Here is a 9,037-nt window from a genome sequence, read left to right as displayed (position 1 = left end):
GAAGCGTGTCTGTCGATAAAGGGGTTAATAAAATAAAGACATTTAGTGTGTGTCCATTTAGCTCTTTGAGGCGTTTTCCTTCATGGACACAACAGGAATTAGGTTCATTGAGCTTTCTGCACTTGATTTTCTGCTTCTGCTTGTGAACTTTTAGGAAGACACAAACATGCTGCACTGTAACTCTGCTTAATGCTTCTTTTTTTGAACTGTCAAGTTATCCATGAGAACATCTTTTTTGTTGAGAAACAGATGAAGCGACAATGGTTGGAGGGTGTGATGGACTAATAAAGGTTGTTTTATTGGATGCAGAACAGGTGACCCGATCTTCAGGCAGGTGGGCGAGGGCGACCCCGACACCTGACAGACTGAGTAACAGCTGCTTATGGGGGTCTATGGGATATTGGCTTCTTGGGACCAGCAGGTACTTCATGTTAGAAACGCCAGGAGGGAGGAGTCACCCAGTCCAGTTCTCTTATACAGTCAATGTCCCGAATTCCCATTACATTGATATGTCTCTTAAAACAACTCATGCCATGGCTGTATGTGATCTGAAACCAGTTCCTTTTTGTTTGTAATCCTCATCATTTGGAGCCATCAAATGATGAGGATTGATAAATCATGCAATAAAAATGGTTATGGTAGAACAGGGGTGGTATTAAGTAAATCCACTCCCTTTCAAGCAATATTTAATTGAATGTCTAATTTTCCTAAGTTTCTACATCTTTGTATTTATGTATAACTGCTGATTGCTTTGTTTTGTGCATTATTCTTGCTTTGAGTGCAATAAACCATCTCAAAATCAAAATTTAAATAAATGTTTAATTCCAACTCTTTCCTCCCTGAAGTCCATGAAAAACTGTTTTCTCACCACTTTAATTTAAAATTAAGAAAGCCTCTTGGATGAAAGACAAAACGCTTCAGTCCAGATTAATTTTTAAAAGGTTTTCTCTATTTTTGCTGTCATTGAATTCCACTCTTTCAATAAAGAATATCTTATCTTTATGTTATATAATGTCTGTAAGACACTTCTACTATGGTGCTGCAGCTTTACCTGTTGTTCTATTGACACTTGACAACAAAAGACCACATCAGCTCATATTTGTTTACCAGCATTTAGTTCTGAATTATACATAATTGAATGTATTTTTCATGTTTATTGAATCAATGGAAATATTAAAAGCTGGTGTTGCGACCTGAACTGTTGAACCGTGTGAGAGTTCAAATGTCAAATTTTTAATTAATAGTGTGTTGATTGTTCTACAACAAAAGTACTAGAGTTAACCAAAAAATCAATCTTTTTATCTTTATTCCCTGGACAAATGTCAAAATGTCCTTCTAAAAAAGTAAGAAAAAGCACCACCACAATAGCTGAGCATTGTTTCAAACAAGCAATTTAACATGGAAACACTAAAATACGACTAAAGAAGGAGAAGGTCAAGAAAAAGCAAAAACAATTTCCTTCATTTCAAATCAAATATTGCAATGAAAAACATTCACACGCACAGAAATGTTTAATGTGGCTGCACACTGTTTTTCGTTATTTGTTGTCACTATTTACATATCTTTTAAAAAAATTTTTAGTATTTCAATTTTAGTATTTAACTTTCAGCAAATTAATAATTTAGTCATTTAAATAAACAGCAAAGCAATGGAAGAAATATTACAATCGGAACAGTTTAGTTGAGGCATTTAACCCTTGTGCTATCTTAGATATCTTACATTGAGGTGTTCTTCCTACCATGACAAAGGTGGATAAAGGTGGAAAGATTTCATGTAATCCATGGACACCAGTGAAGATCACAAATCATTGAAGAAAAAAGGTTCAGAGGACTGTCTAGTGGGTCTAGATGACCCAACTCCCAACGTTTAAGTAGGATAGCACAAGGGTTAAATATGTCATAACAGTTTTTTAAAGTATCTAAATGAAAGCTGGGGTATCGCGATACTCTGTCGCCCCCTTGTGGTCACACGTGAAATTCTGATGCTGCAGTGAAGGCGCTTAGTACGGCAAGCGATAAGGCTATTTATGCCTCTTTTTGGTTCCCAAACACACCATCGGCTGAATGTGTGTTCACGAAGCCGCGCATGGCGCGATCTGGAAATATTTAGTTAATCCTTCACATCACGTTTGTATTGACTAAATTACATGACAACAATACTTAATGTAAATTACATTCCTTCACTTTTGGTGCCTCATTATAAATTTCGGACAATGGTTGTAGCTGCACTGAGTCCACATTACCCATAGGGGGCAGTAATGACGGTCTTTTGTGCCTCTGGTTCCTTGCTGGTTTTGAAACACAGGTTCCAACAATCTGAAAGCAGGAACTGAGGAACCCAGGAGCAGAAACTTGCTCATATAAACCTTTTCAGAGCTGGAGAAGCTCTGCAGTCACAGAAGGACACCATAAAGTGTTTTATTGAACTAGCGATTTAAAATATCTTGAAAGTGAATAAAAGAAACTGAATTTTATTTCTGATTATTATTGATGTAATGTCAAAACACTTGCTACTTTTCCACTTCTTCCATGTAAGTCTCCCACTTTCAGGTTGTGAGCTGGAAGGGGATCGTGATTTGTGACCGATCTGAAACACGAGGAACAAGGAAACCTGCACACCTCACCTTCCCAACCACAGCGGAAAGGGACCAGAATCCACCTTTTCATTTCTACATTCTTTTTATGTTCTTCAGTGATGTGTGAACGTGTTCACTCTGGATTAATGTTCGGTTTGGTTTTGTGCTCCAAGTTGTTGCCCCAGTCTGAACCTGCCCGATCCCCCGTGAACTGTTTAGAAGCTCGTTTTTGGGGAAGCTTCACCTGCTACACTCCATCACCACCAGATCTATATAGATCACAATAGAAACATGCTTTAGCGAGAAATGGTCTTACTGGTTAAGTCTATTTAAAGTGGATTAACATACTTTTCCGAAGGTTTGACACAGCTTCAGCAGGACACTATCTGCCGGTCAATCCTACCTCAGCCATGGTAATTTCTGGAAGTACGGCAGTCATATGAATGGAAAAGCTTAACGTGCATCCACTTAACTAGTCCTGCTTCCATCCCATTCCACTCCACAGCAATGGAAGTCATGGGACCGGGGAGGACAGCGATGGCACGGGTGATTGGGAATGGCATGTCTGAGCTCGTGGACGTGTGTTTGTGTTCCCACGTGAAAGCTTTTATGCAGTGTGCATCACCAAGCGTGTGCTCTTCGTACAGTTACATGCGGTGTAATGAGGAGACAATGCTGATGCAATTTGGAGAGAATCCAGATCACGCAACCAAGCATGTGTGAACATCATGAGATGCCAACTGACATCCATTTAAGGAGGCAAGGTCTTTTTTTACTATAGTTTTTAATTTTCCATCCAATGTTTGGATGGAAATGAACCACAGAAGCAGCTTTTGTGGTTTTTCTGTCATTTTTAGACAACTATAAGGCATACTCTGCATTTGCAGCATTTCTGAACCAACCACAGCTGGTTGTGTACTGGTTTACCACGCCAACATTATTAAGACTATTCCCATTTAAAACAAATTATTATTTTAATTTATTTTATTGCTTCATTGCTGAATTGTGCTGCGGTGGTTGGCATTTTTTGTCATCAAGAAGACACCGGTTCAAATCCCAGCTGGGACCTTTCTGTGGAGTTTGCATGTTCTCCCTGGTCATGTGTGCGTTTTCTCCGGGGACTTTTTCTTCCGCCCACAATGAACAGGCTTCACAGGTTCAATGATTTCTCTCAGTTGTCCCTAGATGTGACTATGGGACACCCTGGCTATCTGTCCTGGATAGGCCCCGCCCTCACCTAGCAGGTTAGGCAGCCTGGCAGTGCCGTGACCCTGGAGGGGATAAAGTGGGTCAAGAAAATGGATGGAAGGTTTAGGACCAAGAACTTGGATACCAATAGGGCAATAATCTCTTGATTGGAGAAGTCACCAGAGGTTATAAAAAAAAACTCAGAGGTATAAGTTGATCCTCATTGTTTGGTATTATGGTTGGTTAGTTGGTCAAACGTTAAAAGTTAAAAGTTCAGCAACCCAGATGGCCAAGCACTGGTTAATCATTGATGTTGTGTTGACTGACCACAGATGTTCCAGAAAGGCTTCCAGCAGAGTAATGGTGCATTTCTAACATGCACCATGCATTCGTCCACAGCGTTTGTAACTAAGTTGATGATTAGAAGAAAAACACACGGTTATGAAAAATGAAGACGTTCTGGATCAACGTATTTGTTTTTATTTACACACTATAATGAGGCACAATAATCCGTCCCTCTTTCTTTTACCTGCTGCACACTATTAGCCGGGTATTGATTCAAAGTAAGGGATTCCCAGATCAACGTTGTTTACATGGGAGCATTCTGATCTGGTTTTATTACAGCAGCCTCCACAGTCACTGTCTGCCTTATTTAGAGAGAACGCTCCATGCTCAGGATCAAAGGTCGGTTCAGAAAATCCATGAACTTTGTGACCTTTTTCAAATATCCAATAATAATCTTTAGAAAGCCTTTATTCTTACAGCTCTAAATCCCAACAGATCAGATTCATCCTGATTAAAAACTCAGGATAAAAGGTGAAAAAGTAAAGTGTTTACATGAATTTCTGAGAAATATTTAGGACGCACTTATTTTGAAAAGCTAAAAAGTCTCTGCAAACAGTCTAAAACATAGTGGAGTTGGGTTTGCTTACTGAGTTGCTATTTTAGGAGAACTGCTCTATAAGTGTTCTAACTCCAGAAGAAGCCTTTGTAAACAGGAGAACGCTTTCTTTTGATGACTCTTTTTGGTTGTGTTTCTCTGTACTGTACAGAAATATTGAGGTTTGCCTCATCACATTTCTAACTAAATTCTTATTTTTACTGTTTGAATTCCCAGGAGGAGCTTTGATCCGTTTTGCACAGGTTTCAATGTTGTTTCCTTTCTCTGTTGGCCCAAACCTGCTTCAGCTGAGCTCGTGTTTGTGCTGGGAGGCCAGCCAGGACCCACAGAAGAAAGTTTGCTCTCAAAGTTCACACCAAGACATCGGGCTCCACATCCACAGCCAAAACAAACATAACATAAATATATTTCCTCAACAAACAGGCAGTTTGTGTCTCCAGAAGTCTGAGTGCAGTCTTGCAAATAGGACACATGCTCCTGTATGGTCTCCAAGGCCGAATCCAGATACTTCCCAAACCCCTCCAGCTTCTCCCTGTCCCTCCAAATGCCCCAACAATTGGAGGGACAGGGGGAAGAATTTGGATTAGGCCTAAGAGAATGCAAAACCTGTTCTTATGACACTTGAATGTGCACATTTGAGCTGGTTATAAGAGGATCCTAGAACAAAAATGAACCCTGTAACCCTTGTTCTATCCTAGGTACTTTAACGTTGGGAGTTGGGTCATCTAGACCCACTAGACAGTGCTCTGAACCTTTTTTCTTCAATGATTTGTGATCTTCACTGGTTTCCATGGATTACATGAAATCTTTCCACCTTTATCCACCTTTGTCATGGTAGGGAGAACACGTCAATGCAAGGGGGGGGGGGGGGGTCATCTAAGATAGCACAAGGGATATAAGCCTAACCAATAAAATATTATTTGAAAGGTGCATTTTTGACACCCCTAGAAATGCGTGAATACAGCCAAATACTGCTTTGCGGTTGTTTTTGGTGAGGAATGAACATTACAACACACCAAAAAGCTCAGAAGGTTGTTGTTCATGAATTCTTTTTGACAATCTTTGATGGGCTCCACAAGGTAAAAAGCCAACAAAGTAATACTTAACAGTTTAAAATGAAAAGCAAGCACAGCAGGGGGGGTTAAGGCGGTAACATGAACGGCCACGGGGCTCACATGTTAGCGACACAACAGCAGGGGTTCAGAATACTGGTCACGGCTTTCACACCATCAAGTGGTAAAAGGACTGACAAGTTTCGAAAAGGTCCCAGCTGTTTGGTCAGGTTCCTTTATTAACCCTGGAGGACCCAAGAACAACTCTCCTCTGGGATTTTAACGGTAATTTGATGTTTTTTTAATTGTTTGTTCATTTTGGGTAACAGCAATTAACAGCAGCCAAAAAACAAAGGACTAAATATAAAAAAGGACAAAAAAATAACTAAAATTACAATTTAAACAAACTGCAGACGAGTTTGACCGTGTGGGTTCTCCAGGGTTACGTTTTTGTTTAAAGCAAACTATCCAAACTGTCGTAAAAACGTAAGCATCTCATTTTCAGTTTGTGGTTTCTAAGCAGCACAACACAGTTTTTTGGAAAGTTATCATGTTACTGCTGCCCGATGCTCCAACGTGAAGACTATTACAGTTTCAATGTACAGTCTACAACACAGAAACAACATTTCTGTCGTCAGTTTCAAAGTTTCTCCCTGGAATATTTTCACCTAATGTAAGTTTAATGGAAAGAAATCTTCAGATTTACCCTAAAGAGGCACACTGAGTCAAAATAGACTCCACTGTGTGTTCAGCTGGAGCCAACAGCAAATTGCTGTGGCAGCTTTGCTCCCCTGGGTTGCAAGGCCTCATTTTTCCCTGCTGTCACTTTGAACATGTTGATCAGTCTTTTGGGAAAACAGTCACAGAGTCGATGCTGGTTTCTCCAACTTTTACTTTTGAGTTTCCTGATCCAAAGGCATGAGACTGTGCACCATTTCTGTGGGGTTTTTATCTGCAAAAGTAAATAGTAAATGATCGTAAACGGGAAAAGGATTGCTGTGAGATGTACTGCAGGTATTTTAAGCTCCCATTTTGCTGGGAAATGGACCCACATTCGTGCAACGTGTTACAAACCAAAGGTGTTGCAGTGTTGTGTAACTTAATTGTTACAGTTGAGATACTTATTTTGCTGTTTTGTAAGCCTTTGTGCAAATATTAGTCCCACTCTGATCATCTTTTGATCTATTTTAAAAGCGTTCCCAGCTTTTAGTGATAATGATGCTGTTTTTAGCCAAATCCAAAAACCTGGGTTGTTTTCTAGGACATAGTCTCTGCAGAGCGGCAGTAGATCATCAGAAATTCAAGTCTGATGTGTGGGCGGGACTACTGACACAGTTTACGTGTTCTCCCCCTAGCTTACATCTGCCCTCACAGCTCCAACCTAACATTAGCGGGGCAACAAAAAAAACATTTGAATAAAGACATACTCAGAAATGAAATTTTAAGATTAATTTTCTTCACTTGACCCTGTAACATACTGGCGACCTGTCCAGGGCGTCCCCTGCCTTCGCCCACAAGTGGCCGGGATAGGCTCCAGCAGCCCCGTGACCCCGAAAGGGACCAAACGGAAGATGAATGAATTTTCTTCAAACACACTTATACAAATTGTGCAAATTGTATTCAAGTGTCAAAAAGTTACAATTCTTTGTTTTTTAATCAAACTTGTAGCTAATAATGTGTTGCAGGGTTTTTGATTGGAAAAGCTTTTGGTTTTGATTGTAAATATGATCCCCTAAAGCAACAATTTCAACAAGTGAGCATCTTCAGTTCTTTAGCATCTATCAAATGATTGAGTGGAATAATATGGAACATCGAAGGTCTTTAGTTTGGAAAAAAATACAGTTATGTTCAAGAGGTTTGTTCAATAACATTTAATATACATTCTAATTGTTAGTAACTTTAAAAGATGCTGACTGTCATTTGCATTAAATAAAAATAATGGAAAAATATCAATTGCATAATAAATTTGGAACTCACTGTGTGTCCTCCATCATCAGAAAAATGCCACAGAAACATATCGTTGAAGTGAATCTTAAGAAATGCTCCATTGAAAAGGCCCTTTTTAAACAATTTACTCTCTTAGGCCATAAATTGTGGCTCTAGTTTGTATTTGCTGTTGAGTGGTTGAATTCAACATCCCTGTCATGTCTCCAGGCCTCGCATGCTGACAGGAAGTAACCCGATTACATGAGAAATAGTGGCACATGATCCCGACTAGTTAAAAGGCAACTGTAATTATAAAATGAAGAGGCGTATGGAATTTATTCTGCTGCTCAAATTGGAAAACCTCATTCTCGTGTGCGCTCTTGGTAACCTGACACTCCTTAACAAAAGGAGAAACTAAACTTTGAACACATGATTAAGTATATCAGTGAGTCAACATTGTTTTATTATCACCAAAAGTATTGGCTCACCTGCCTTGACCCACATGTGAACTGAAGTTCCGTCCCATTGTTAACCCACACAGTTCAATATGAGCCGGGTCCACCGTTTGCAGCGATTACAGCTCAACTCTTCCAGAAAGGCTGTCCACGAGGTTGAGGAGAGTTTCTAGGACCCTTCTTCCAGAAGGTCATTGGTGAGGTCACTCACTGATGTTGGAGGAGAAGGCCTGGCTCTCAGTCTCTGCTCTAATTCATCTCAAAGGTGTTCTATGGGGTTCAGGTCAGGACTCTGTGGAGGCCAGTCCAGTTCATCACTCCAGACTCTGTCCTCCATGTCTTCATGGACCTTGCTTTGGTCACTGGTGCACAGTCATGTTGGAAGAGGAAGGACCCGCTCCAAACTGTTCCTACAAGGTTGGGAGCATAGAATAGTCCAAAATGTTTTGGTATCCTGAACCATTCAGAGTTCCTTTCACTGGAACTAAGGGGCCAAGTCCTGAAAAACAAGCCCACACCATAATTCCTCCTCCACCAAATCTCACAGTCGGCACAATGCCGTCCAAAATGTACCATTGTCCTGGCAACCTCCAAACCCAGACTCGTCCATCAGATTGCCAGATGCCAGATCTCCATCAGGTTACGTGGTCTAACTCTTGGTGTCTGAGTTGCTGTTGTTCCCAAACTCTTCCATTTAGTTCTGATAGAGCTGACAGCTGACTGTGGAAGATTTAGGAGAGAGGACATTTCACCACTAGATCTGCTGCACAGGTGGCGTCCTCTGACAGTTCCACGCTGGAACTCACTGAGAGCAGCCCATTCTTTCACAAATGTTTGTAAAAACAGTCTGCATGCCTGAGGGCTTTAATTGATACATCTGTGGCCATTAGCACACCTGATTCTGATCATTTGGAGGGGAGAGCCAATACGTTTGGTAATC

At 40.5% G+C, this 9,037-nt stretch overlaps 1 protein-coding gene across 3 annotated transcripts in view; it reads left to right on the top strand.

The window, feature by feature from the left end:
• Positions 1–802, top strand: part of LOC101159605 (TRPM8 channel-associated factor homolog) — a 23,140-nt gene extending 22,338 nt beyond the window's left edge. For all 3 annotated transcript variants that reach the window (XM_023961444.1, XM_023961442.1, XM_023961443.1), the window contains exon 12: positions 1–802. This exon is cut by the window's left edge and continues 251 nt beyond it. The gene's annotated coding sequence lies outside the window, so the exon portion shown is untranslated.
• Positions 803–9,037: the final 8,235 nt, after the last annotated feature.

This window comes from Oryzias latipes, chromosome 13 (assembly GCF_002234675.1).
Source record: "Oryzias latipes chromosome 13, ASM223467v1".
Taxonomy (NCBI): domain Eukaryota; kingdom Metazoa; phylum Chordata; class Actinopteri; order Beloniformes; family Adrianichthyidae; genus Oryzias; species Oryzias latipes.
This window is presented reverse-complemented; position numbering and strand designations above follow the sequence as displayed.